Source organism: Lissotriton helveticus, chromosome 3_1, assembly GCF_964261635.1.
Source record: "Lissotriton helveticus chromosome 3_1, aLisHel1.1, whole genome shotgun sequence".
Lineage (NCBI taxonomy): Eukaryota > Metazoa > Chordata > Amphibia > Caudata > Salamandridae > Lissotriton > Lissotriton helveticus.
The window spans coordinates 788073179-788100952 of record NC_136061.1 but is presented as its reverse complement, the minus strand read 5'-3'; the positions used below and the strand labels follow the sequence as shown (position 1 = coordinate 788100952).

General features: G+C 44.7%; 1 protein-coding gene across 1 annotated transcript in view; it reads right to left on the bottom strand.

The window, feature by feature from the left end:
- Positions 1-27774, bottom strand: part of INSC (INSC spindle orientation adaptor protein) — a 1419009-nt gene that overhangs the window by 163418 nt on the left and 1227817 nt on the right. The gene's annotated exons all lie outside the window — the stretch shown is intronic.

Genomic DNA, 27774 nt, shown 5'->3' with positions numbered 1-27774 from the left:
ATCAATAGCTCTCTTCAACAAGGATCCATCCCCAACGCCCTCAAAGTCGGGCAAGTCACACCGCTACTAAAAAAACCAACAGCAGACCCCACTGATCTAAACAATTACCGCCCTATTACAAATATTCCCACGCTCGCTAAGCTGTTGGAAAAATGCGTACAGCTACAACTGACTAAACACATAGATAAGTTTGATCTCCTCAACACCCATCAGTCAGGCTTCCGAGCAGGGCACAGTACCGAAACTGCCATGACTCACATAGTGGACGACGCCCTCCAAATTCTAGACCAAAACGATACCTGCCTCCTCATCCTTCTAGATCTCTCCTCAGCATTCGATACAGTTAAACATGAGAACTTACTCGATCTCTTAAACACAAGAATGGGCATATCTGGGACTGTTCTCAAGTGGTTCACCTCCTTTCTACACAACCGGTCACAAAGATTCAAAAGTAACAACCTGCTGTCCGCTCCGATACCTGTATCGCTAGGCGTTCCTCAAGGATCCTCCCTCTCCCCAACACTGTTCAACCTAGTTATGGAACCTCTCACTACTTTACTACAGACATCTAATGTTCACTTTTACATGTACGCCGATGACACCCAACTTTATCTCAAAATTCAATCTCCCAAGGACATCATGCTTTTGAACACCACGATCAGAAACACCCAATCCTGGCTTGCTGAGAATCACCTCAAACTCAATGCGCTGAAGACTGAGTTTCTCCTGATCTCACCTCCCGTCAAAATCTCCACGGCTCAAACATGGCTTAAGCACTTAACGGCTCTAAATGTACAACCCATCGTCGTAGACTCAGCAAAATCTTTAGGCATAACAATTGACGCCAATCTCAACATGCAGCAGCACATCAGCAAAGCAACCAAAGGAGCGAACTTCCAAATCAATACCTTGAGAAAACTTAAACCCTTCCTTCCTGCCAAAGACTTCCAAACTGCTGTACAATCTATAGTCATGCCGCACATAGAATACGGCAGCACCGCCCTCTGCGGGCTCCCCCTAACTACAACGGCACCCCTAAGAGCGTCCCTTAACGCCGCAGCGAGACTCATCACTGGCTCATAAAAAACACTCGCATATTTCCCCTGACTTTAAATCCCTGAACTGGCTACCTTTTGAAGCCAGAATACACCTGAAAATCGCCTGCATGACACACAAGGCTGTACACATGAACTCACCCGCCTACCTCACTCAAAAGCTGACAATTTCGGGTGGCTCTAGAACTACTAGAAGCACAAACAATCTTCTGCTGAAGCCTCGAAGATTTCGGAAGGAAAAAACATATAAACGCTCCTTTTCAGGAATGGCACCCAGGATCTGGAACTCACTCCCTCCTGAAACCAGACTCATCTCCTCCAACAAGCTTTTTAAGAAAGAAGTTAAAGCGATCCTCATGGCTAAATACACATGATCTACTATTCCGTATTTCTCATGAATCTGCTCTGCAAGACCTGCCTGACCCCCCTGGTCTATTGTATTACTTGTATTATCAACTTACTTGATTGTATACGCTCACTCTTTGTATATTGTTATATGGCTGACGCACCTGTTTGACTCTGTATATTGTTATATTGTTGACGCACCTGTTTGACTTTGCACACGTTACCCACACCACCTCAACGATCCCTACTTTTCTACTACTATCGCACCTGTGGGACTATACACCCTGCACTCACCCACCTCAACTATGCCCTCCTTTATGCTATCTCCAAAAATTGTAAACACGCTCAAGCAAGTATATGCTCCTTATTTTTGTACTTTATATCATTGACACAACTGTTTGACTATGCACCGTGTACTACCTCACCTGTAACCTACCCATGTAACTAAGCACCTTGTACCGAACTACCTCAAATATTACTTTGTATTACTCTATCACCCCCGTGTCCTTGTAAAGCGCTCTGATATCTGCAAAGATCTTCTTCGCGCTATATAAAACTTTCAAAATAAATAAATAAAATAAATGGTAACAAGTCAAAGTAGTGGTCTTGTGCCACTACATAAGCAGGGAACTGAATGCAGAATTGGCCACTGTAGACACCACACTGAACACGCTGAAAAATGCCCTGGTGACAAATCCTGACACCCATAGTCAGCTGAGGGATGCGAAAGTACAGTATAATAACGCCCTGGAATTCATAAGGTGTCATGACTATAAAAAATACAGGACTAGAGTGCATGCAGAAGAGGGTAGGTCAGGAAGATTTCTGCCATCGTTTATCTTCCCTGAGAGATAGGGTTCACTCATTACTCACCTCGCAGTTCCCACAAGGACCCACCTTTTGAGGAATTCTGCAGTTACCGAGTAGCACTGTATGGCTGCCCAGAGAGGCTACCAGAAGGTGTGAAAAATAGGTTCCTGTATTTTTTTACCCTCCTGACATTGTCACCTGAGGTGCGGTAGAATGTCAGAGGCACAGTGACAATTCAAGAAATTCGGGCCACAGTGAAGGATATGGCCCCTGGTAAAATCCCAGGCCGGATGGCCTCCCAGTGGAGTTCTATACCGCCTTTGTGGGTACCTTGGCCCCTAAGCTGCTGACACTTTACGCTGATTCTCTGCGACGGGGCAGCTTACTGGCATCCACACAGAGCACAACTGTCATACCCCTCCCCAAGACTGAAGTAGTGGGAGCGCACTGTCAGCATTTCGCCCACTGTCCATGCTAAATATAGACTTTAAAGTTATAAACAAAATACTAGCTGGTAGGATACTCCCACACATGCACAGCCTGGTCCACAGAGACCAGAATGGTTTTATTCTGGAATGTAGCACCTCCTTTAACCCCAGGAGGCTGTATCATGTACTTTAGCACTCAACGGTGCATTCCGGCCAAGGGGCACTAGTCATATCCGTAGACATCAAGATGGTCTTTGATTCTATCCACTGGGAGTTTCTCTTGAACGTCATCATGTGTAGGATGGGACTGGGAGAGGGATGGATAATGGGTCATCCTCCTACATACGGACTCAATGGGACGAGTGAAGACTGGTTCCATAGTCTCCTGGTCAAATGGTGTATGTAGGGGGACTAGACAGGGATGCCCGCTGTCTCCTGTGCTCCTCACCCTCGCTATTGAGCCCTTGGTAGAAATGATCCAGAGAGAGGGTAGAAGTAGAGGTATAAAAACAGAAGGACATGAACATCTTATCTCGCTCTATGCTGATGAATTCCTGTTATACCAATCGAACGGATCAGAAGGGAGTTCAGGGTGCTACGTGGCTCTTGAGGGACTTCGAAGTCATGTCTGGCCTTAAGCTTAACCACGCTAACACATGTGTATTTTCTGTGCATGCGTGATACCCCTCAGCCCTGGATGTGAGGGTCTACCATGACTCGAACGACATGCAGGAGGAAAATCTGGGAAGGGCGCTTTATTCCATGAAGATTTGTGTGGCCTTTTAGAGGTCCTTATTACTGTCACTTATGGCATGTGTGTCGATGTTAAAGATGGAGATGCTTCCACGCTTATTTGAATTTTTACGAACCTCCTATTCATGATTTCCATTGCATGGTTCAAACAGCTTGATGCCCTCCTCCCAAATTTGATTCGGAATGGTGGCTGCCATAAATTTACTTTGGAGGTCTTGCAACAGCCTCCGTATGCCAGAGGATTGGGGGCCCGGACTTCAAGCTGTATTACTTGGCAGCACATTTGTGGGTGGTTAGATGGCTTGACAATACCCACACACACAACTTGGAGCTCCTGGGTCTGAGCCCTTATGGGAGACTTCTGTTGACCCACCTGTCGAGCCTGGCATTAGCCATCTATCAGCCCAGTATGCTACTGCAAGTGGTGCTGCATTGCTGGCGGCGCTTAAATGAATGAACTCGAAAGGCCCTGCTATATGCTCAGGCTCTTCCATGGGTAGGCCTCCCTGATGGAGAACATGTGGCCTACTTCTCCTCTGCCTTACTTTTTGAATGGATAAGGGCAGGCCTTGAGACAGTAGGGGCTAGTTTTTTGCAGGGAGTCCTCATTCCACTGGAGGATTTATCTAAAAGCAATGCAATGCCAAGGGGTCAGTTCGTCACCTACGAATCCTTGGTGGGGACCTTTGTGAGCCTGTGGGACAGTGGATAGGAGGAACCTCAGCCTCACATGCTGCTTTAACTTCTTCCCTCAATGGGTTCCACACATCACTTAGTGACATGGTTCTACAAAGCTCTGAATGAAATGGAGAGGAGGCCACTATCGGCCCCTAGGTCTCATTGGGAATGGATTTTTGTCATATGATATAGGAGTGGCCCCATGCTGCAGACCTTTTGGACTGCGGTTCTGCTGCGACTTCAGGCAGTGCTGGGATGCACTTTTCCCTGTACAGTGCAGGCTTGCCTTCTGGGTACTTTCCCCAGGCCCAAGAAGCCAGAGTCGCTTCTCGATTTGTAGCTATGGCGCAGGCATTGGTTAGACATAGAATAGCCATGAGGTGAGAGAGGGGCCCAAAGCTGGAGACCTGGGTGAGGGATGTCACAACATGGGCAGAGGCATCCATGAGAAATAATTTGGGTGGAGGGAATGCACAAGCTGACTTTTACAGGAGGTGCTAAGGTATGAGAACTATAGATACAGCCAGTACATGCATTGAACCCGTATTTGAGTGTTTGGTAGTACTGCGCACAAATACTCCTATGTTTACAGTGTTTGTAAGCAACCAATTGTAGTTGGAAAAATGATCGTGCAGTGGTGGTTTTATGTCAATGCATCACTTGTATACGGATGTATCTAAATGTCAATAAATACATCTTTTAAAAAAATCTGTTCGTGATCCGAATGATTCACAAAATACCTAGTTCATCAAATTTAACAGAATTAATCCTCATTAGTAGTGTGATGTTACTCCTGCCAATATGCAGTTACTTCACTAACAATAGAAATACCTTACTATCAGAAGTGATTTAAGTGATACAAACAGTCTGTATAATATAGAGGATTCATTAGCTCCTAGAAAGTATGACTGCAGTGTATAGAGTTTATAATTGATGAAAGGATGACTCATACTAAAGTTAAAATCAAAGGATAAATGCTTGATATCTGTTTATCCAGAATAATTCTCTGAGCAAAAGGACCTTGACAACTCACTATGAATGTGCAATGAATTCTAAAATCCTGGCAACACGATTCCAAAGGCAACAATTAAGTATAGATACTTCCTAGCAAGGCACATTTGGAACAATAAGGAACTTATAGTCAGTAGATCTAGGATAGTCACCACTATTGCAATGAATGACAGAGTCCTGTGGTGTTCTGAGAAATGTACATTTCTCTTGATGCCACGTTGATGTTTAATGTAGTGTTATCATTGTTGCTGTGAAGACCAAGTGGCGCCTGCATTCTGGGTGTACTGCCAGTGCTTAATTTGTTGAAGAATAAGTGTTGGTGCCCAAAGCTTTGCTCAGAAGCCTGCTGCCAGCACCGGTGCATGGAGTACCAAAGCTGCATAGTCTGGAATCAACCTCATTCCTCATTAACAGACTTCCAGACACTCCCTTCCCCTTTATCTCTCTCTTACAGGTTCCTTCTTTCTCCCTTATTGACTCTTTGTCAGTCTTTCTCTTTCACATGTTTCTCCTTTGTGCATTTTGTCTCTCTGGAAATGTTTAATGAGAAAAAATAAATGCTAGTCCTCGAAAAAAAGAGCCAGTGAGCCCCACCGACCCTATGAATGAATGCCGGTAGCCCCAACAGCAAACACCAGCTCAAATTAAGCACTGTGCTCTGCTGAAAAGCTCTGCAGCAAAGATTCAAGCACCTTTGCAATAAAGAGGAGCACATTCATATGCCTGCTTTAAACACAAAGGTGAGCCCCGACCACAGATCATAAGAGATAGTCAAGGAGGTCTTCTGCAATCAACACACACCAAATATATCAGTGCTGAAGGGTGTTTCATCAGGTCATGTTCTCAAATGGTGGTCTTTTGCTGACAGTTGACATGTCAGGGTCTTTGTGCTTGGACAGAGAGGAGGCCATGACAACACGGACGTCTCAGAATGGGACTGCACCACACAGCATCTCATGGATCATGGTGTGTCTCTCAATCCAAGGTGCTGACTGCCAATATTCATTGCAAATAATTGGAATCAGCATGTTTTGGGAAGTGGAACTAGGGGCCCGACCAAAATGACAGCTCCCTGCTGAAGATCTTTGGGGATCCAGACTCCTGCCTCCTTCCATGGACAGTTGGTTTCAGGGCTTGCTCCTGTCGTATTACTTGCAATTGGTTGTGACTCGCTCTGCTGGCAGTGGACGTCCAGCAAATATGTACCCAGGGGCCATAGCGGCACTAATTTTCCTGTGGCTCAGCAGTCCCTTCTTTACAGCAGTAACGCATAGGTGGCCTAACTACACACAATGAGGAATTTCCCCCACTTGGCTTTCATGGAATAAATCTCAACTGGCAACTGGCATTTGCTGCTATCTGAGCCCTGAGGGGGAAAGCCGGGGCTTTAGGCCATTGTTTGATTTATTTTGCTGCCTGATTTTAGCTATTTGCACTATTTGCACAGTCGAATTTTAAATTGCTTTCAAAAGCTGCTGCACTTTCTGGGGCACTTTCGAACCTACCTGGATCCTCTCAGCTGTCCCCGCAGCCGATTTAGGGGCTGATGTGAGACGCTGATCGGAACGACGCCATCTTGGGTGAGGCGACGTGTTGCGGACCAGCTGGTTCTTCCGCCCCGCCCTCGCCAGTATAAAAAACGCTAATCTCGAGCCCCCCCCTGATTTGCTGCTATTTGAGCCCTGAGGCAGAAAGCCGGGGCTTTTGGCCATTGTTTGATGAATTTTGCTGCCTGATTTTAGCTATTTGCACTATTTGCACAGTCGAATTTTAAATTGCTTTCAAAAGCTGCTACACTTTCTGGGGCACTTTCGAACCTACCTGGATCCTCTCAGCTGTCACCGCAGCCGATTTTGGGGCTGATGTGAGACGCTGATCGGAACATCGCCATCTTGGGTGAGGCGACGGGTTGCGGACCAGCTGGTTCTTCCGCCCCTCTTTCTCGTCCCCGGGCCCCTCCTCCACTTTTCTTAGTATTTATGGCAATGATTTCCCGTCCGGGCAGCGGGCGGGCGCAGCAGGCGCGCCGGCGGCGCGCGCCAAAGGCGTGCCCGTCTGCGCCCGTCCGCGCCCAAAAGGGCCCAGGGGCCATACCCCCTGGCCAAATTGCCAAGCCATTTCCTAGACTCACCTACAGCGCCAGCTTACTGCGAGCTTATAGGCCCTATCGTCATGCAGACTGTACCACGTTCAATTTAACAACTAAGTCTTCACAATCTTGCCCTAATTGCTCTCTGTCCCTCGAGGTTCCCCAACTCTGTCATAGCTGTACACCTCAACTGCCGATTGTTTTAAAAACAGTATATAATTTCCTCAGCATGAACTGCCGCTCTGTACCTGAGCACAGACGTGAGATCTTTGACCTTCTAAATGACGAACAACCGGATGCCCTCTTTGTTACGGAGTCTTGGCTCCATGAAGGTTCGGGCCCGGATATTGCAGAAGCACTTCCAACTAACTATGCTATGGTCAGGTGTGATCGGGTGGCCAAAATTGGTGGGGGCATTGCTATTATTTTTAAAAACATGTATCAATGCTTCTTAGACCGTATTAATCTACAAAACTGCGAAGCCGCATCTTTTAGACTTGTCCTTCATCCAAAGATCTCCCTAAATGGCATTCTCATCTACTGCTCACCGGGGCCAGTCAATGACTGGGTCACTCACCTGTCTGAGCTCATTGCCTCCCTGTTGCCTAACGTTAGTACTCTTCTAGTTGTGGGAGATCTTAACATTCATTTGGATGACCTTAGCAACAGTGTAGCTAGAACCCTGATCACCGACCTCCAGTCGATGAACGTTATTTTACACAATCATGGTCCAACACACAAAGGTGGACATTTCTTAGTCCCCATTTTCTCCATCCGGCCAGATCTACAATGTCTTCCGGCCTTGCCCGTCCTTTGGTCAGATCATTATCTTGTCAATTTAAGAATTTCGGCTCTGACCACCGCAGCCCTGCACAGAGGCAATTATGCGGAAAGGAGCAGGGCATGGAGGAAATTGGACATCGGTTCTTTGAATAAAGTTCTGCCTCCCAGCTCCCTTTGGAGCTGTCCACACTAGTTGATGTGGAAACTTCTGCCATGCTGATCGATTTTTGGCTAAAAAATGCCATTGATACCGTCCTCCCTACTTCTCTAAAGCATGATGTATCTCATAAAATGCCCGCCCCATGATACACCGAGGCATTAAAAGCTAAGAAGTCTCGGTGCAAGAAGCTTGAGCGCTTTTGGCGCAAAGACTATTCTCAGCATGCAGCCCAGACTTACAGAATCGCTTTAAAATCGTACCATAAAGCGTGCGCCTCTACTAGGGCCAACTTTGTGATGAAATCCATAACAGATGCCATCGATAATTCCAAAGTCTTGTTCAGCTTAGTGAAAAATCTTGCAGGCTCCTCTACATTAGCTAAAACTCCTCCTCTGACAGACAGGAAATGTGACGAAATTGCCCAGTTTTTGATAAGCAAGGTGGAGAAGATCCACCAGGACATCTCCACCTGCAACTCCAATAACAAGACCATTGTCCAACCCACTCTAGTAGAGAAAGCCCCCCGGCCCGAGACCTCCCTTCTCCACCTGCTCTTAGCTTAGCCTGAATTACAGCCTGAGGGTCTTCAGGAATTGCTCTGTAATGTTAAATCTGGCTCCCCTTTGGATCCCCTCCCTATTTCTGTACTTAGGGCGCTCGACCCCCCGCATTTGTCTAAAATCTGTTCCATCCTGAATTTATCATTAAAGACTGCCACGGTTCCTGCCGTATGGAAACATGCAATGGTCACGCCACTTTTAAAAAAGCCAATCGCCGATCCCGAGCTTCTTGTCAACTATCGCCCCATCTCATTGTTACCTGTTTTTTCCAAGGTCCTGGAGCGTCACATCCATCTTCATCTTACTCAGTATGTGAGCTCCAACAACTTACTTCATCCTTCCCAGTCAGGCTTCCGGATGGGTTTTTCGACGGAGACCCCTCTCCTGGGCGTAACAGAGAACCTACGGTCCCTGCTTGACAAAGGTGAAACGGCCGCGCTGATACTACTTGATCTCAGCGCGGCGTTTGACACCATCTCACAAAATCCTTCTTGACGCCTTAGCCACCATGGGCGTGGAAGGATTAGCTTTGGACTGGCTGGCCTCCTTTCTTTCAAAACGCACCTTTCAAATTTTCTCCCGGTCTGCCACTTCCAATACCTACTCACAGCACCATGGTGTCCCTCAGGGTTCTATCCTCAGTCCCCTATTTTTTAATCTTTATGTTACTCCTCTGGCTCATATAGCTGATAATGTCGGTCTCACGTTATTCACATACACCGACGATTCCCAGGTTATCTTTTCGCTTACGAACTGCGGCCAGGCCTCCTCCTCCTGCCTTCAGTTTGGTCTTGGAGAAATAGCAAAATGGATGAATTACAACCTTCTCAAACTGAATGGCGAGAAGACGGATGTCCTTGTCCTAGGACAGAAGCCTAACCTGTGGACCTCGAGACACTGGCCAGCAAACCTAGGTCCCCTTCCTGTACCAGTGGAGCAGGTACGAAATGTAGGCGTTGTCATTGACAGGGGCCTGACAATGCAATGTCAAGTTAGTAAGGTATCTGCCATATAGTGGAGAAGTGTGGCTCAATGGTTAGAGCGGCAGACCCTGATGCAGAGGTCTAGCCCGGGACCAGGGTTCAATTCCCCTCCTCGGCGTGTCTTGGGCTCAAAAATTCCACGGACGTGATAATTCTCGCCTCGGTGCCTATTCAAATCATGGAGTCCCACTATGCAACTCTGGGCAATAGCTTGCTTAATCTCCACAACGGCCCCCACAATGCTAAGGATGCCTGGCCTCCACCTTGGGGGTGCCCAGGAGTGGACACCTCACAGGGAAAGCCAGGATGGGTTCCCCAGCGGTATTCGTACAAGCGCCTTGAGACCCTTGCGGGTGAGTAGTGCGCTATACAAGTATCAATTTACATTTACATTACATTTACATGTTTCACCATTATACGTTGGCTTCGCAAGATCCTGTGGATGTTGCCTGATGACACAAGAAGGACGGTGGTGAGTGCCTTGGTCACCTCCCGGTTGGACTATGGCAACATACTCTACCTGGGTGCGGCCAAGGCTGTCACCCGACGCCTGCAACTAGTCCAAAACGCTGCAGCGCGTCTACTCAGCGGTTGCCGCAAAACCGACCACATATCCAACCGCCTCCGTGATCTTCACTGGTTGAAGGTTGAAAACCGAGTGAGGTTTAAGGCTCTCACCTACATGCATAAGATCAGGCATAAGGTGGCACCTAGTTATCTACAGACCCTAATAAAATCTTATTCACCTTCCCGTTCCCTCCGCTCCTCCTCCCAATGCCTTTTCTCAGTTCCCAAGATCAAGCTCTCCAGAATGGGAGGTCGCTCCTTTTCTTACTTAGGGCCCAAGTTATGGAACTCCCTTCCTCTGGCCATCCGGTCTGAGGACAGCCTTATTTGTTTTCGTAAAGCCGTTAAGACCTGGCTTTTCGATCTATAACTACTTGGCCAACCACCTCTTGATAGCTGCAGTATCTTAGCGCCGGGAGACCCTTATGGGTAGCTGTCGCGCTCTACAAGCTTAAATAATAAATAAATAAATAAAGGGGCCCAATACCTTGGAGTGGCTATTAATAGCACCACTGTAGCCTGTAATCACCTGGACTGGGGGCCCTAAAGTGTTTCCTCTGTCTGTGGTGTAATGATCTATGGGATGTGGAGCATAGATCTATGAGAAGGATGCCCAACCAATGTCAGCATGCCTCTTAGAACCTCCGCATGGGAGATCATGTGAGCAGGGAACAGTCCAATTTTCCCAATTCCAGCACATTCGACTTTTGGGCACAGACCTGCATGTGACCTGTATTTCTATTCATTTTGTGCCCCTCGCAAGACTGGTTATTGAAAGAGTGCACACGGCCTGTCTTTGCACACCCTAGGACAATGCTGGGACTCCCACCACCCGCCTAGACTTCATAGGCCATGGAAAGACGAAGACCTTGCTCAGATCTGATGTGTGGGAACATTGAATTTCTCTACCTTGTCCCTTGATGCAGGCTAGTGTCCCCCATTATTTAATCTGAATGCTTAAGCAGCTCGTACAGTACAACGCTTGTGGACTTGAGCCAAGTGTCCTGACGCATCTTCAGTGAAGTCACTCATGCTCCACAGTTTATGCTAAATAGGAGCAAGGCCAGAGCACCTCAACACCAAACTGTGAAGTCTACCCCCATGTCACTGCCCACATTCCATCTGATAAATCGCCAGCCCCCCGACTTTTGATTGGGACGGTCTGAATACCACAAGCAAGCTTTAAAGTCAGATCCGCAGATAATGCCACCGGTCATGATGGATACATATCTGTAGAACAATTTACTTACCATCGGTAATGCCCTATCTGGATCAGACAAGATCTAGCCGCAGATTCCTTATCATAGACCCCCCATCGGTGTCAGCCTTGATCTGGCCATTTTTCCAGCAGTCCCTCTGAATGTTGGTAGATGTGGCCTCTCAAAGTGACGTCAACGGAGTCCATATTAGCCCTCCCCGACGCACTGATGTCAGTTTCTTTTGTGACTATCTCTGCGCCAACAACCTGGAGCCAATTAGGAAAACAATCTTAGGAAACAGTGTGGCAAAAAGGGCAAAAAAATATAATCTTGTATCAACAAGTGCAGATCGAGAAAGCTTTAGTGGTATGCAAGAGGGGACCTTGGAGACAATAGGCCCTCAGGTCACAGAGAGGAGAGAATGGGTGGGTCAATAAGGAATCTGCAGCTAGATATTGTCTTTACCAGATAAGGCATTACCAAAGGTAAGAAACTTGTTAATCTGATAGATACATATAGCCGTGGATTCCTTATCTTAGTATTGGATATCCACGCAATAGGATCCCAGGAGGCGGGGCTGCAAACTGGCCTTCCCAGCACGAGAAGCCAGTCCAAAAAATAGAAGGGGACAAGACTATCCAATAAAAAAAAAATGAAAGGGAATCAAGATGCTTACCGAAAGGTATGATCCCCAAGAAGGAATATCAGAAGCCCATGAGAGTAGAAAGCCATTAAACAAGGAGACATGGTATAGAACCAGTAAAAGAGGCAGCCGCAAAGAGAATGCAACTTATGATCAGGAAGGCAAGGGGACCAAGGACAATAGTCCATAGACTCTAGCAAAAAAAAACAAATGGAAGGAGCAGGAACAGCATGCTCATGCACTTTAATACATGCAGTGGATAAGAGAACCCACTGATTGTCAAGGAAACTACCATGAGAAACAGATTATTAAAAAAGGACCTCAGATGAAAGAACAATGGAGAAAGAGAGACCAATGAATGCTAAAGAGCATTGCTAGGAAAAAACCAAGAAATTAAAGGAAACTTAAACTAAGAAACCCAAAGGTACAGTAAGCACCCTCCAGGATAATGTAACAGAGACACTCGCTGAGGAGATGGAAGGAAACAACAAGTACAACCAGGAATATTGAACCAGGTCACCAAGAATGATGGAGGTAAGACGCAGCGATGGACACCTTACAGAAGGCCAGACGACCATATATGCATACACATACAGATAAATATCTGAGTTAAAAGACATGCACAAGAGATCCATTCAAGAGATAGGCATATACATGCAGAGGCATCCATGGCTGCATATAAAAAAACATAAGAAATCCCCATAGACACACAAGCTATATAGGGTACAGCAACAGTATATCCACTCCTCTGAAGGTAACCCATGTCCACCGCCAGTGAGCGGGAGGACGAGAAGTGGAGTAACAAAGGATTCTCTAAGAACAGAGGTCACCAAGGAAGGACAGAGGCACTACATCCTACCTCATAAAAGAAGAGTTTGCAACAGTAACTGAGGTGGAGATGGAAAGACAAGGCTGGGAAACAGCAACACAATGCCATATAAGAGTAGGAAACGGAAGGCTGTGCCCACAATAAGAGAACAAGGGAAACTGCCTCGGAACCAATGCATTAACTGAGGAAGGATGCCAGAAAGCAGTAGCAGGAGAAGCAAAGAAGGACAGCGTATGGAAGGAAGAGGAAGAGAAGGAGGAAGAGGAAGAAGAAAAGGTGGAGGAGGAGGAGGAGAAGGAGGAGAAGGAGGACAGGGTGAAATGAAGGGATGGCAAAAACTAAGGGCAACAGATAGTTGATTATGACAATCACACATTGTCTAGGAGAAACAGGTAAGAAACCTTAACAACACTTCATAGAAACTTTAGAAAAGATAGGATATGATCAACGAAAAAGCAACAAAATATCCCCACTAAAGTAAGGGGGTGAAATGGAACCTCTCCCATAGAAAAAGGGATGCCAGGAGGGAGGGGGAGGGTGGAGGAAGGAAAGAAACAGTAAAGTAAGGGAAACCCAGACTCTTGGGAAATAAGGATACCAGGCAAGGATCCAGACAATCAAGGGATCCGGTGTCCCAGGTCTGTTGATAATTCCACCGAAGGAAGCTGTAAATCTCGGGGAACTGAAACTCGATTGAGCATGTCCACTAGCATAGAACTCTCCTCTGTAGCCAAAGCAGGAGAAGACAGGAGGCTGGCATAGATTCTAAGCCACTGGTGACAACCAAGTCAAGTAATCATCTAGATTGAATAGGGGGTGGTACTGCTTTCGAAAAAAAAGGGGCGCACACCATACCATCTGTAGTACTTCCACAGCCAAGGTCCTAGGAAGGAAAAACCAGAAGGAAAAAATCTTGGATTGACCACTGCATCGGCTGCTGGATCTGACACCGTGACCAAAGCTGGTCAACACCGAGAAGGCATCACCTCAACAGGGGCAGGAACATCGATGGGCGTCAACAGCACCACTACGGGAGCTGGCAGACAAGAGCTTGACGCCGACATTGGAGTCGGTAGAACAGAAGATGGAGCTGAATGTGGAGTCTGGAGCAGGTGTAATCCCACCATAGCAACCTGCTGAACTAGTGACTGGACACTGATTATCCACAGCACAAGCTCCCCAATCTAGAAGACAGGGCACAGAGCAATAATGTCAGCTTTTATGGAATACTGAAAGAGTCAGAAAGGGAGATGTTATGTTATGTTATGTTATATTTCTTTTGTATAGCGCGCGGCGACTCAAAAAGAGTATCCCGGCGCTTTCACAGCGAGACCTACAGGAGAATAACATAACACGACAATAAAAACAGAGAGGGAATAAAAATAGAAAGGGGAGAGAAAGGCCTATAGAGTAAACAACCAAGTCTTGAGACCTTTCCTAAAAGCCAGCAGGCTAGTGGTGCCCCGAAGTGTCAGCGGCAAGGAGTTCCACAGCTGGGGGGCACGCAACCCAAAGGAGCGACCCCCGATGCGGGCTCTTTGAACGCGCGGCACCACAGCCAAAAGCTGTGACTCCGATCTAAGCGCCCGGGCCGGATGGTAAAAAGACAGTCTCCTTTGGAGGTACTTTGCGCCTCCAGAGTGCAGGGCCTTATAGGCCAGAGTCAGCGTCTTGAAAATAATACGCTTGCGGATAGGCAGCCAGTGTAGGGCCTGCAAGAGGCCCGCCACCCTAGCTCGCCTATTTAAGCCATAAATGGCTCTTGCCGCCGCGTTCTGCGTCACCTGGAGGCGCTGTAACAGATACTCCGGCAGGCCCAGGTAGAGGACATTGGCATAGTCCAACCTGGACCCGATCAGAGCCTGCACAGTCAGTTTCCGATGTTCTTCCGACAACAGGGGTAGAAACTTTCTTAGTACCTTCAGGAGACCGAAGCAGGTGCCCGTCACTCCCAGAATCTGGGCTCTCATCGACAAGCCCTTGTCCATCTTAACCCCCAGATTCTTGGCAACTAAAGATGGGGAGGAAGGTGGAAACATATTGATAGGCCACCAGCCATGCCAGTCAGGGTCAGACGCACACCCAAAGAAGAGCACCTCAGACTTCTCGGGATTGCACTTGAGGCCACTCAAATGAAACCATCTGAAAACAGCCCCAAGGCAATCCCGGATGCTCTCCCCGTTAAAATCTCCTCCCCTCTCACAGGAGAAGAGGAGCTGAGTGTCGTCTGCATAGGACACGATCCGGGCCCCGAAAGACTCCGCCAGTGCCGCCAAAGGGGTCATGAAGATGTTAAAGAGGGTCGGGCTCAAAATCGAGCCCTGAGGGACCCCAACACCCAAGTCGCACTTTTTGAGGGACATGTTCCCAATGCCTATAACATAGAGAGCTCATCACAACTGATCACCCTCTGCATATTAATCAGGGACTCCTCATCTGATCATAGACTGTGCATCACGCCACAAACATACCAGGTCCATGCTCCTGGATGCAAAATGGACCATGGAATCTCTATTCTTTGATGGACACTGCATCTACCTTTTCTGCAGACTATCCAGCAGTTTCTAATGTAAAACATAAATGCTCCTTGTGCTCTGCCCCTGACTGAAATGGTGGGACATTAGTTACGGCCTTCTGCATCTTGCGCATATGCTAGTGACGCTAGACAGTAAGCTGAAATACTTTTTCAAGCCTTGTGACATGGAGCCAATCTTCGACACATTGGAGGATTCTACCTTGGACACTGAGGCCTTGAGCAATGTGCATGCCCCTCATGAAGACGCCCATATACCCTGGAAGGCACACAGATTTCAGCTAAAATATCAACGGCTTTTAAGTTTGTACAGACCAAAATCCGACTGGACAGGACAACATCAGGTTGTGTAATTCCTTCACAAAATCAAGTAAACTTGGCGTAACTCCATGAAGTTTCACAGAGTTTTTAGGTAACTCTGCTGAATTTTGACGAATCAAATTCCGAGAGTTCCCCCCACCCCTAGACATCAGGTCCCACGGCGGGAGGGGGCTCAGACCCAGGCTAAGATAGTTCAGGCTCTGGGCAGAAACCACAACTGGGGACCATCGCCTTCAATACATGACTTCATTTATCCTATCCTTCCACCTTTCAGAGCTATCACCTTAGGCCCCGGCATGGGTTTGACTGGACCCCACTTCCTGGACTGTTCCTCTCTGTCTTCTCACCAGTACCAATCATAATATACCCAGAATCCGAACCGTTATGTGAACGCCACTGTGTGGAGTTCAGCTCATAAACAAATGGAAATTCTCCCTCTTTTATCCAATGAGGCATCCTTGTGGGCATTAGACTTCATAGGGAAGGAAGCTGAGAGACATGGCTTGAAAATGGCATTAAACATTTAGATCAGGTATATAGGTGAGTATTCCTTAAATAATTTCAGGCATTAAAACCTGAGTTTTCGTCCTTGACACAGATCATTGGCAGTATCGTCAACAACCCTTCTTCCTCTGAGCGACATTAGGACCATCATCACTGGAGCCCACTCCCTCTCTCATTCTACAATATCTTTGGATTTGGGGCCAATTTAGGGTGATGGTCTCTGGATTGTATGAGATCCTCTGTAAAACATTGCAATCAGGCTCTACACTGAAGATAATTAGGCTCGCATGGCAGCCATTCTGTGATGTATTCCTATAGGTTCTGTATCGATCCCCCTATTCCTGACCCTATTCAGGTTAACGAGTTAACTAGCAGCCATCCCATGATGCAGAAACCGTTATCTGATTACGCCAGACCACGGCACAGGAGCGCGTTATCTGATTAGGTCATAACGCTTGCCATCTAATTAGGCAAAGCAATATTCCTCCAGCCCCTGATAAGGCATACGGAGTCCTCAAAACAAATCAAACCTATGAAACCCTGGGAAAAACCCTGCGGCCATGGTTTTGATTTCACCGAGAACTTCAGTAAAAGAATGTGCTAATGACCAGCTCGTATGACATCCTTATTGACGTATCTATGTCCATCCTTACGTTAATCTCGGCACCTTACAGGTATAAATAGTACCGACATTGCCTTAAGCAAACACACGCGGTGGTGACGAGATCGGAGCAGCGAGACTTGCCGAAGCCCAGCAGAGAGCGAAGCCCCCGGCGCTGCCCCGCCTTCCTGACGCGCTGAGAACGAGACGCTGCTTTCTCCTGCCGAGAAATCCAGCTCAGGCGCTTCCGAGCAGCCCTCGCAGGCAGCTTGGAATATCGAGACCTCAGACGAGAGATACTATCCCTCAACCATCCTAGATCTCAGGTACAGAGCTGAATAACCCCTTACAGAGAATTCTTGGATCAGTCACTTGGCAAAACAAACTTAACTTAAACTGCTACTTTCTATCCCCGCCCACGTATTAGGCTTAGGTCAGGTACACTGGGGTAGGCGTAGTTAGAAGCACCAGTTGAGTACGATTAGTCAAATGTTTATATGTATGTATCTATTTTATCCATTTTAAATAACGTATGGCTTAGAAACCATATCAATGTTTTTACAGTATTATTTTATAATTCTGCTTTTATTGTATGCACTTTACTTAACCATAAGTATTGCAATAATATCGATCCATTTCTCTTGTACGAAAAAAGAGACTGATCAATAAATAACATCTTTTTTTGAACACGCCCGTCTCTTCCTTTTCTCTACAATCTGGTGAAACTAAGAATGCACGTACTGACTGAGTAAAATAAGTTGTCTTTTCTTTTCACACGACTCTAGAGATACACTCTTGATTAGGGGAGAGTAAAGTTGTCATGTTCTATGGTTGTCAGAAACTAAATCCCTTCTTGTCTATCCAGGGAGGTTCAACTCCTCCTTGTCTATTCGAGAAAGTTTCTAGTGAACTCTGAGCTAGCTGGCAAACCCAAAACTTTAAGTCTAATATCGACAGTAGAAGACCTAGTTAACGTCTGGTCTAGGTCTATACTATTGGAGGTATTATTCCAATGCGCAGAGCCTATTGGGATAATAGGAACTACACTACATGGCGCCCAACGTGTTTGGATAGGCGATAAAACTAACGCAAGACTTTAGAGTAACTCAGTCGTGCTTTTTCACTCAGACCTCTTTTTCCCATAATACTCCAAAGACGTCTGGAGTGGGTGAGAGGTAAAATCTGCCAAACCTCGCAGGAGGGAACTCCTATGTATGGTTCTTGGTTCAATCAACTTTGAAGGATACACTGTTCCAAAATATTGTGCATCTAAATCTTTGTTTCCATAAGGAACCTGATCTGCAAACAAACAGAATAACCTTCCTGACAGTAAAATGCCAGAAAGTGATGATGAAAGAGAGAGAGCTAGAGTAGCAGCTGAACTAATAGAAGCTGATAATACTATGCAAGAAGCAGACCCGGATATAAAACTCATCCCGGTCAACATAAGAAGATCTATAACGTTAAAACTTATAGACAATGGACTGACACTAAGAGGTGGTACAGTCATATTCGTAATTGAGGCACACGAATATCGGCAGACAGAGGTATTCTATTCATGGATACACTTTCCAGCAGCAAATGCTGTAACAAAGGAGTTCCACTATTATAAAATAGAGGAACCACCGGATACCTACACTCCTTTCGAGGAAGTGGAAGTACCACTCAAATTCCAAGAGCACCTGCTCTTGTTTAATGGCACCCTAAAACATAATAATCACATCACCAGGCTCGGTCCACTAGGTAGACCAGGAGCAACGTGGCCGGTCCTAGCCGGATACACACCACATCCAGACATCGAAAGGATGTCTGCAGCAGATGTTTTAGTACAACTAAAACAATTAATTAAAATATATAGACAACTAGTCCAATATGTAATGCGGACTTCAACCATCCAACCTGTAGTTAAAATTCCACAGCTGACCCCACATCAGGGGAACACAAATAAAATTACACCACAGAACATACAGTCCTGCCTAGGTAAAGTACCAGCTAAACGGGAACAAATACCATTCTGGTTAGCACAAAAAATCACCCAAATAGAGGCGGTGTTTCCAGACACCACCCCTGTGGATAAACACAGGATTCTGACTATCTGTCTTCCAATGGGAATTCCACCACACGTGGAGGACTGTGACACTTGGGGTACAGTCTTTGCTTCCATTTACACAAAAACACATGGTGTACCATCCATGTCGGTAATACCAGATGTGCTAAAACAAATTCAAGACGAATACGGTCCAGAACCCGCTTTAACTCTCGGTATGAAATTACTAAAAGACTTCAAGCAGGTCTCGGCAATATTACTAGCCAACATAAAAGGAGAAGCAGCGAATGTGGCGATCCGCCAGAGGTTAAAAGAGACAGATATAGCAGACCAACCAGCTGAAATTGCCAGAATTATAGAAAAATCCTATGAAGAACTAGGTAGAGATAGTTTGGGTGGAATACCAGTGAAGCCCCAACTAATTGAAAGTCCTGAAAAAATATTTATTAAAAATAATCTGAACAGTCAAAAGAAGAACTGGGATGGAAACAAACAATCCAATCCAAAAGAAAAGAGATTCCAGTCCAGAGGAAGGTCTCCTCGGCGGAGAGAAAGATCTCCGGACCAAGGACCCAAGTCTCCCCAAAGGGAGCCCTCTGTGAAAAAATACAACCTTAGAAATAGGGATAACATAAAGAAACCGGACAGATATCAAGATTTTGATACACGTCCCTCTCAATCTTTTCAGACTTCCTCGCAGAAATCGGAAAGAAGAGGACGATCGGAACCCAGGGAAGGGCACGTCAAGTCCAAAGACAAGGAACCTGCTCATCCAAATAAAAAATTACAGTTTCCAAAAAAGAAGGTAGCCAGTATTAAAGTATTCAACAATGCCGAGAATACTGAGGACACAGCTGAAAAACGGAGAGTGGGCTCAGACAATGCTAGACAGCGCAGCAGAAGTGAGCATAGCACGCAAAGTCCTTATGAATCATCTGGAGACAGTGGACACGAATGAATACATTCAGGTGGAAACTGCAGACACCAGAGTTAGCAAACCTCACAAAATATATGAAATAACTTTACGTATAGAAGGGGATAAGACTAGGAAAATAAGGGGCCTTTTTTGGGATAATCTCTCCAAGGGCTATGACATCCTTCTAGCTGAAAAAGATTGGCCACCAGAGTTCGTCAGGGAGTGCCCACATGGCGAAGAAATAATTATGTCTGCCTTCTCAAATCATATTCCAATTCATAAAAAATATACACTTGCAAGAAAGTGGGCAGTAGCTCAAGCTCCTGCTTTATATAAAAATCATGTAGGATGGGATGAGGACTCTCCTCCTCACAAAATCCAGTTAAAATCACAACCTACTGCACAAAGGCAGTATCCAATCAAGCAAGAAGCTAAAAAAACAGGTAAAAGAAATTCTAGATCAACTAGAATACCAGGGGGTGATTGAAACTTGCACCTCACAAATGAACAACCCTTTGTTTCCTGTCTCCAAACCAGACAATTCATATCGTCTAGTTTTGGATTACAGACACCTTAACTCATGTTGCAAAACTTTTGCAGTACAAAACTCGCATAGTGCTGCACTAATGAATAATATAGTGCGCAAAAAATATAAAACAACATTAGACATCTCTAATGGATTCTTTTGTCAAAATATAGCACCAGAGAGCAGATACTTATCAGCGTTCTCAATACATGGCGCTCAAAAAGAATTCTGTCGGTTACCCCAGGGGTACAAGAACAGCCCAGGAGTATTCTCAGCGAGGGTAACAGAGTTACTACAAACATATGATGACGAAGCATTATCTTATGTCGATGACATATACCTAACAGATGATGACTTGGATACTCACTTGAAGAGAGTGAACACCATAATACTTGGGTTCGCGGCAGAGGGTTACAAATTCAACTTTAAAAAATCTAGAATTGCCCATCTAACAGTCCTGTTCTTAGGATATGAATTATCAAGTGAAGGCAAAAGCCTGGCTGACAATTTCCTAGAGAAATGTGCCGTACTCCAAGCACCTAGAACACTAAAAAACCTACAGTCAATTCTAGGTTTCCTAAATTTCGGAAGAACATACATTGCAAATTACGTAGAAAGGGTCAAACCCCTTTATGATCTAATAAAACCAGATTTTTAAAAAAACAATTGGACTCAAATACACACAGAAATTCTGAGATCCTTACAAACAGATATGTTAATTAAAACAAAATTAGAAACACGTGATAACACACGCAACCTTGTGATTCGAGTCATCCCAGGAAGATGCGGATTCACATACCTGACCTCTAATGAGGGAGAAAAGGTACCAATTGCATTCAAATCACACTTGTACACTAAAGCTGAAATGAAATTTAGCCCAACGGAAAAAATTCTTACTGCAACACAGACAGCTATAGCAAAAGAACGAGCCCTTTCACAAGGTAAACGAATAATAATCGTTACACCGATACCAGCCCTAGAGGCTGTAACAAAAGCAAATATACCGAATGCTAAAGCGCTTCATCCGAGATGGATACAATGGGCTAATTCTCTTGCTGCAACAGACGTGGCATACGAATTTGATCCTAACTTAAAAACACAAGAGTTTCTCCAATACGAATTCGAATGTCCGCCGCCGACCGAAATTCTGCCTCTAGAACATTATGGCTGTATAATATATACAGACGGATCAGCACAACCCGCAGTAGGAGGTAAACAAGCTTACAGTGCTGCGTGTGCGATTGTAAAAGGTCGCTGGCACGAGGGGAAATTCAAACCAGCGGTCACTAAAACACAATCTCTAGGAGATTGTACAGCTCAGCGAGCAGAACTACTAGCATTCAAGATGGCGCTTGAAAATACCGATCGAGAATTCCCCACACTCATAGTGTGTGATTCGTATTATTGCGTTCAGTCTTACAATGAATACTTACAGATCTGGCTTCAGAATGGTTTTAAGGATGCAAAAGGAGGCACAATCAAGCATAAAATGCTTTGGGAACAAGTAGTTCTTTTACAAAAGGAACTACCAAAGACTCACGTGATACATACACTGAGTCATCAACGTGATGGCGTTCACGTTGCAGGGAATTCATTGGCTGATGAGGCCGCGAAGGCAGCTGTGCAAACGGCTTCCGTAGCTGCCATCACTCGGTCAAAAACAAAAATAGACAGCGATATATTACAAGCTGTCAGCACTACAGTAAAAGATGCGATAGAAACACTCCCGAAAGGCTTTCCAGTAAAGTACTCATACATAACTGATGCAAATAATGTTCCATTTGCTCGAATCCCTGGAGTGGGGGATAGAGTAATTCCAAACATGGAACATAGGTTAGGACTCATCATAGCGGCACACGAAGGACTTGCTTCTGTACATGCTGGCGTCTCAGCCACAGTATCGTTATTAAAACAGAGATACTGGTGGCCACAAATGAGAAGACAAACCAGGAACTATGTTCTAGAATGTGAAATATGTCAAAAAATGAAAGTATCAACAGTGAGACGACCAGCACAGACGCCCCTTTTAATCTCGGATAAACCATTAGCCTGTGTTTACCTGGACCACTGTGGTCCCTTACAAAGGGATGGTAACTATAAATATATCTTGGTCGCAGTGGATTCATGCACGAGATTCATATGGATGTAGACCCCAGCACTCGGCTGACGTCGGGACTGTTATACAAAGATTTGCGAGTCTAAATGGCATATACGCTAGGAGCATGCTACGTTTGACCTATGTTTTCACTTTAGCCCTCAAGCTTGTGGGAAAGCACGGCCAAATGAGCATAGCGAAGCGGGATTCTTCTCACTTCCTTCCTGAGGGATACGGGATGGTGTAAAGAAAAAACCAAGGCATAAAGCAATCTATAACAGCAAAGGTATTAGGTTCGGGAGCTGGGTGGGTCAAACATCTAATAAGTGTCCAACGTAGTCTAAACAACTTGCCAAGAAATTCTCTGAGGGGATTCAGTCCGTACGAATTACTGTTTGGGACTAGGATGCTAGTCTTAGATCTTGACAGTCAGACTTCAGTGGTGAAAGAAAAAAGCTTTGATATCAAAGATCGTTTGGCTATTTTACAGGACTTAAACAAAACAAGAAAAGACCTGAGCAACATAAAGTTGAAACAGCAGCCAACAACCACTGAAGAACCACCACCTGTCCCAGCAAGACCTGTCTGGATTCCAAAAATCGGGGATCTAGTCAGAGAAAAGATCGCGGTAAAGAAGGAATTTGGGCCTTCTTACAGAAAAGCAGTTCCTGTCTTGTCCATCAACGGGACAAGATCAGTTGTATTACCGCCACTTGCTGGTAAAAAGGAGAACCGAGTTGTATCCATCGACCTGGTAAAACCACAATCATGTGGCCGATAACAAACAGTAGGCCAAGTGGACTCCCGATAAGTAGTAGAACACCAAGGTTTGCTACAAGTACAGAGGTGCTAACTAAAAGGCTAATCACATTCGAAACGCCTACAGAACAACAACAAGGACTATGCAACAATGCAATGGAACTCACACCTCTGAAAGCCCAAATAAAAACATTTAGTAGAGACATACCAACCTACAATGAAGTAACAAATGAATATGCTGAAGCTGCAAGAAACAGTAATCCTGAAGCAATTGGAACAATAGACAGAACGGCTTCCGGCTACTTCATCAACTTTGATGATTCTTCTGAAGATCTAAGTGAATCAAAGACACAGCCATCAACAAAAACTTTTAAAGACAAAGCTACGGAACTTTTGAAACAGCTGAAAGAAACCTATCTGATTTCTCTGTGGATTGAATTTTGGGTGTCCTTTGGTGTATTTATCCTGATACTTTGGCTCATCATGATACTATGTTTGGGACGCTTCATTGAGGGAAAATATGCTAAAATGGACACAGCAAGCCAGAAAATCAACTTGATCCTCAAGCCACACACGTCTTCACATGTCAAGAAAAGAGAACTTTCTTCAGTCAATTTCACAGCCAATCCTATACCGGGTGGGGTAGCATGGGACAATACTGACTATGAAATTTATGGTCCGGTTGAGATCCTCAAATATCCACACCAAATCAAGATCTCGTTGAGTGACTTTGTAAAACCAAACTCATTTGCTGATGATTGGGACTTTGAAAGTATTAATAACATGATGTCTGATCTAGTGATGTCTGCTAAATTTACCAAACATGATTATTTGCAGGGTTCATCTAATTATGATAGTATGTACTGCTACAACCACTATGGTAACCATTTTTTACATAAATCAGCACAACCTAGAAATGTTTTAAATTATAATCAATGGGAACATTGTGCAACCCCTCCAAAAGGAAGCTCAAGAACCTTTTATGACAAATATTCATACTTTTCAGGGTTCAACACAAGTAATGCTGAAACATTTTATTTCAAATTGTCAAATAAGACAGGAACAAAAACCATGCTTACAAACACGAAATTGATATATTCAGACTCATTTTTTGAACAAATGAATACATTTGGTTTTGATTTTTGGGACAAAAATGTTGAAGTAAAAAGTGTTTGGGGTACAAAAGAATGGCAAGTACAAGGTATAGAATCATTGTTTAGAGACTGCATGATCCCAGAACAAATTATATTCTTGAATGAAAGTATTCAACAAACTACCTGTCTTGGATTAGCCAAAATCAAAGACTTAAATAAACCGTCTATTCCAAAACCAACAATGAACAGCAATAACTCTGCAGATGAAGAGACAGACGTAAACTATGTATTAAACCAAAACAGAACAAATCCTGATTGGAAACAATGGTTGATCTGGCCCACAGATACTAATAACTGTCAAGACAGATTCCTGAACAAAACACAGGGGTTCACATTGACCAGGCCAGACCCTAGATATTCCCAAAGACAACACCCAGGGATAATCACCACCTACAGTGTGGGCAAACTCTGCCATCAATGGCTAAAAACTTCCACACTGACAGAAATTAAGCAACACCTAACTTTACTTACTGATGGTGCTGACTTGCGTGATTTCATTATGGGACCGCACAAACAGCGTCAAAAACGCTTCATAGCAGCCTCCATATATGCAGCTTACAACGAGGCCTGGAAGATAACTCAAATTGAGACAGCAGAAAGTATACGGGAAATTGACCGTATTAATTTGGAAAAATCGCTTTCTGTAGTGGACAATGGGTTAATGACTCTGTCCTCCAGAATCTTTTCATTGGACAGCATTGTGTCATCAGCAATCGACATAATATCGCAAGACTTACTGTTGTTACAACACGGTCAGTCTCAATTGCGTTCTATTGTACAGCTTGGCTGGACGTTACAAAACCTGCGTTCAGGCTATGTGCCTTGGCGTTTAATCAACACAACGTCACTATTCAATATCTTTAACCTTACTGATAAACAGATAAGTATGGCACAGAAGGGTGCTGATTATACAATCCTGAGCATTGAGAAACTCGAGAGATTACCATTGACAATGTCAGAACGACCTGTCATTGAATGGATAATACATGGGATAATTAATATTCCGATATCTACTTTCAGGTTTCAATACTGCCAAAAATATATACAGGCTGGCATGTACGAAAAATTGGGAAAAGGGTACATTAAGACAACATGGAACTTGCCCTATTCACATGCATGTGTCAGTAATAAAGGACAGAAAGTGTTTCTTAGTGGCAATAATTGTGCAATGTCACTAAGCGGTACACTTCTGTGTAATGGAATTAGTTTGCATGGAGCCTGTGAAGGGAACTCAAATAACCTTTCATGTCACCAGCTAGGCGCACCTGCAACAGAGATAGAACCATTCTTTAAAAGACTCTATAACGGGAGTTACATTCTAATTGTGGATCGCAGATGTTGTAGTCTACTGCCCGGGGTTCCTTATCTCGTTAGTACGACTGCGAAGGTCATGTGCTGTGGACGCTTATTGTTCCCCAGCTTCTTTCCAGACAGGGAGGCAAGGGCATGGCCTAACTTGAAAATTACTTCTATTCGAGTTGATACTTTAACCCCTTCAGTGCTAATGACAAGGGTAACTCGTCATGGAGTTTCCATTGATTTCAATGGAAAGTCAATGGGAAGAGGTGGATGTACCTTAGCATCCAAGTGGTTAAGCAGAATGAAAACAGTGCTTCTTCAGACGCCGACCAGGATCACGTCATCAAAAGAAACGTATGATCTCCTAGTCGCAAGGACGACTGCAGAGATTCACTCATTGTTATCAACTAATTCCCCCATACATTTCGCAGAAATCCTGAATGAAATCTTAAATATTTCTGATACCAGTGGAGTCTCAAATGTATTTAAGACAGTATTTTCGATGGCATTAACACCATTCAAAGCCATACTGGGTATTTTTCCAGACTTCGTCCATTCAATTTTTGGAGGAGTTCCCCTCATTTTGGGACTAATTGCAGGAATCCTATTCTTAGTCCTTATATTTCGTTATGGCAAACCATGTCACAGACAAAACACCCGCGACAAGGGAAGAAACAATCTGAGCCATTGGATACCGGGACCGGATATCAAAAATCCTGGGACTAACCCGGCTTAGAGACCTGAACATGACTTGGTTTCTTTCATTTCGACCGATATGGCAAAGATGTGTTTTACCTGTATTAAGGTGCATGCTGTGCGGAGAAGAATGCGTGTTGGACACCTGTCTGACGCTACAATCGGATGCGCCAATGGATGCAGAAACACTGTTGGGTCCGGTAAAGGCTCATGCATTGTGCTGCCCTCAACGGCTGCCAATCCTGATGACGGCATTCGTGGAAACTTCACCACTACGATTAAGGGGTAGTGAAGATCAAGATGAAAGCAGCATCGATCAGGTACAACCTTCTGTCAGCAATACTACTCAAAACGTCAATGGAGACAATCATGCACATGAATGCATGGTTACATCCTTTTCCGAATTAGTGGAACTCTCACAGGAAGCTGTTGACAGCTTTTTCAGCAGTCTCAATGACATGATGTTCTCACCAGAGCAGAAATAATGACTCTTGAACAAGCTAGCACACGGCGTTCCCGACACCTTGAATTTGGCCTTCAACTTTAATAATAAAGTAGCATGATCAACTTTTCCTCCAGTCCACGGACAGCAATTTTTTTAGCAGCCCCAAAATTTTTTACATTTTACGGGACACTTTTCTTCTGCTTAATGTAGGAACTATTCTTAGAGAACTAATTTCTGTTTTTAGAAACTTCATAGACATTAGCTGCCCGCTGGTATGTTCATAAATATTTTTTTTTCTCTTGAACTGTGATGAAGTGGTCTCGAACTTTTCTTCTGTATTAAGAGCCATTTCATGTGTAATTCTCATATTCGATTACTAATAATGTATACATGCGTGATTAATTTAGCATTAGTCTACTGCTTAAGTGCATATAGTACATATGGCTATTTTATTTTTCCCGTACATTACATCATTTCGAAATGCATTATATGTATTTTGGGGTGGTAAGGTATACACGATACTCTACAGTATGTTTTACTATGCCTAGATTCGTAAATATGGCCATAGTTAGCGTGGAGTGGGTGTGATGTATTCCTATAGGTTCTGTATCGATCCCCCTATTCCTGACCCTATTCTGGTTAACGAGTTAACTAGCAGCCATCCCATGATGCAGAAACCGTTATCTGATTACGCCAGACCACGGCACAGGAGCGCGTTATCTGATTAGGTCATAACGCTTGCCATCTAATTAGGCAAAGCAATATTCCTCCAGCCCCTGATAAGGCATACGGAGTCCTCAAAACAAATCAAACCTATGACAACCTGGGAAAAACCCTGCGGCCATTGTTTTGATTTCACAGAGAACTTCAGTAAAAGAATGTGCTAACGACCAGCTCGTATGACATCCTTATTGACGTATCTATGTCCATCCTTACGTCAATCTCGGCACCTTACAGGTATAAATATTACCGACATTGCCTTAAG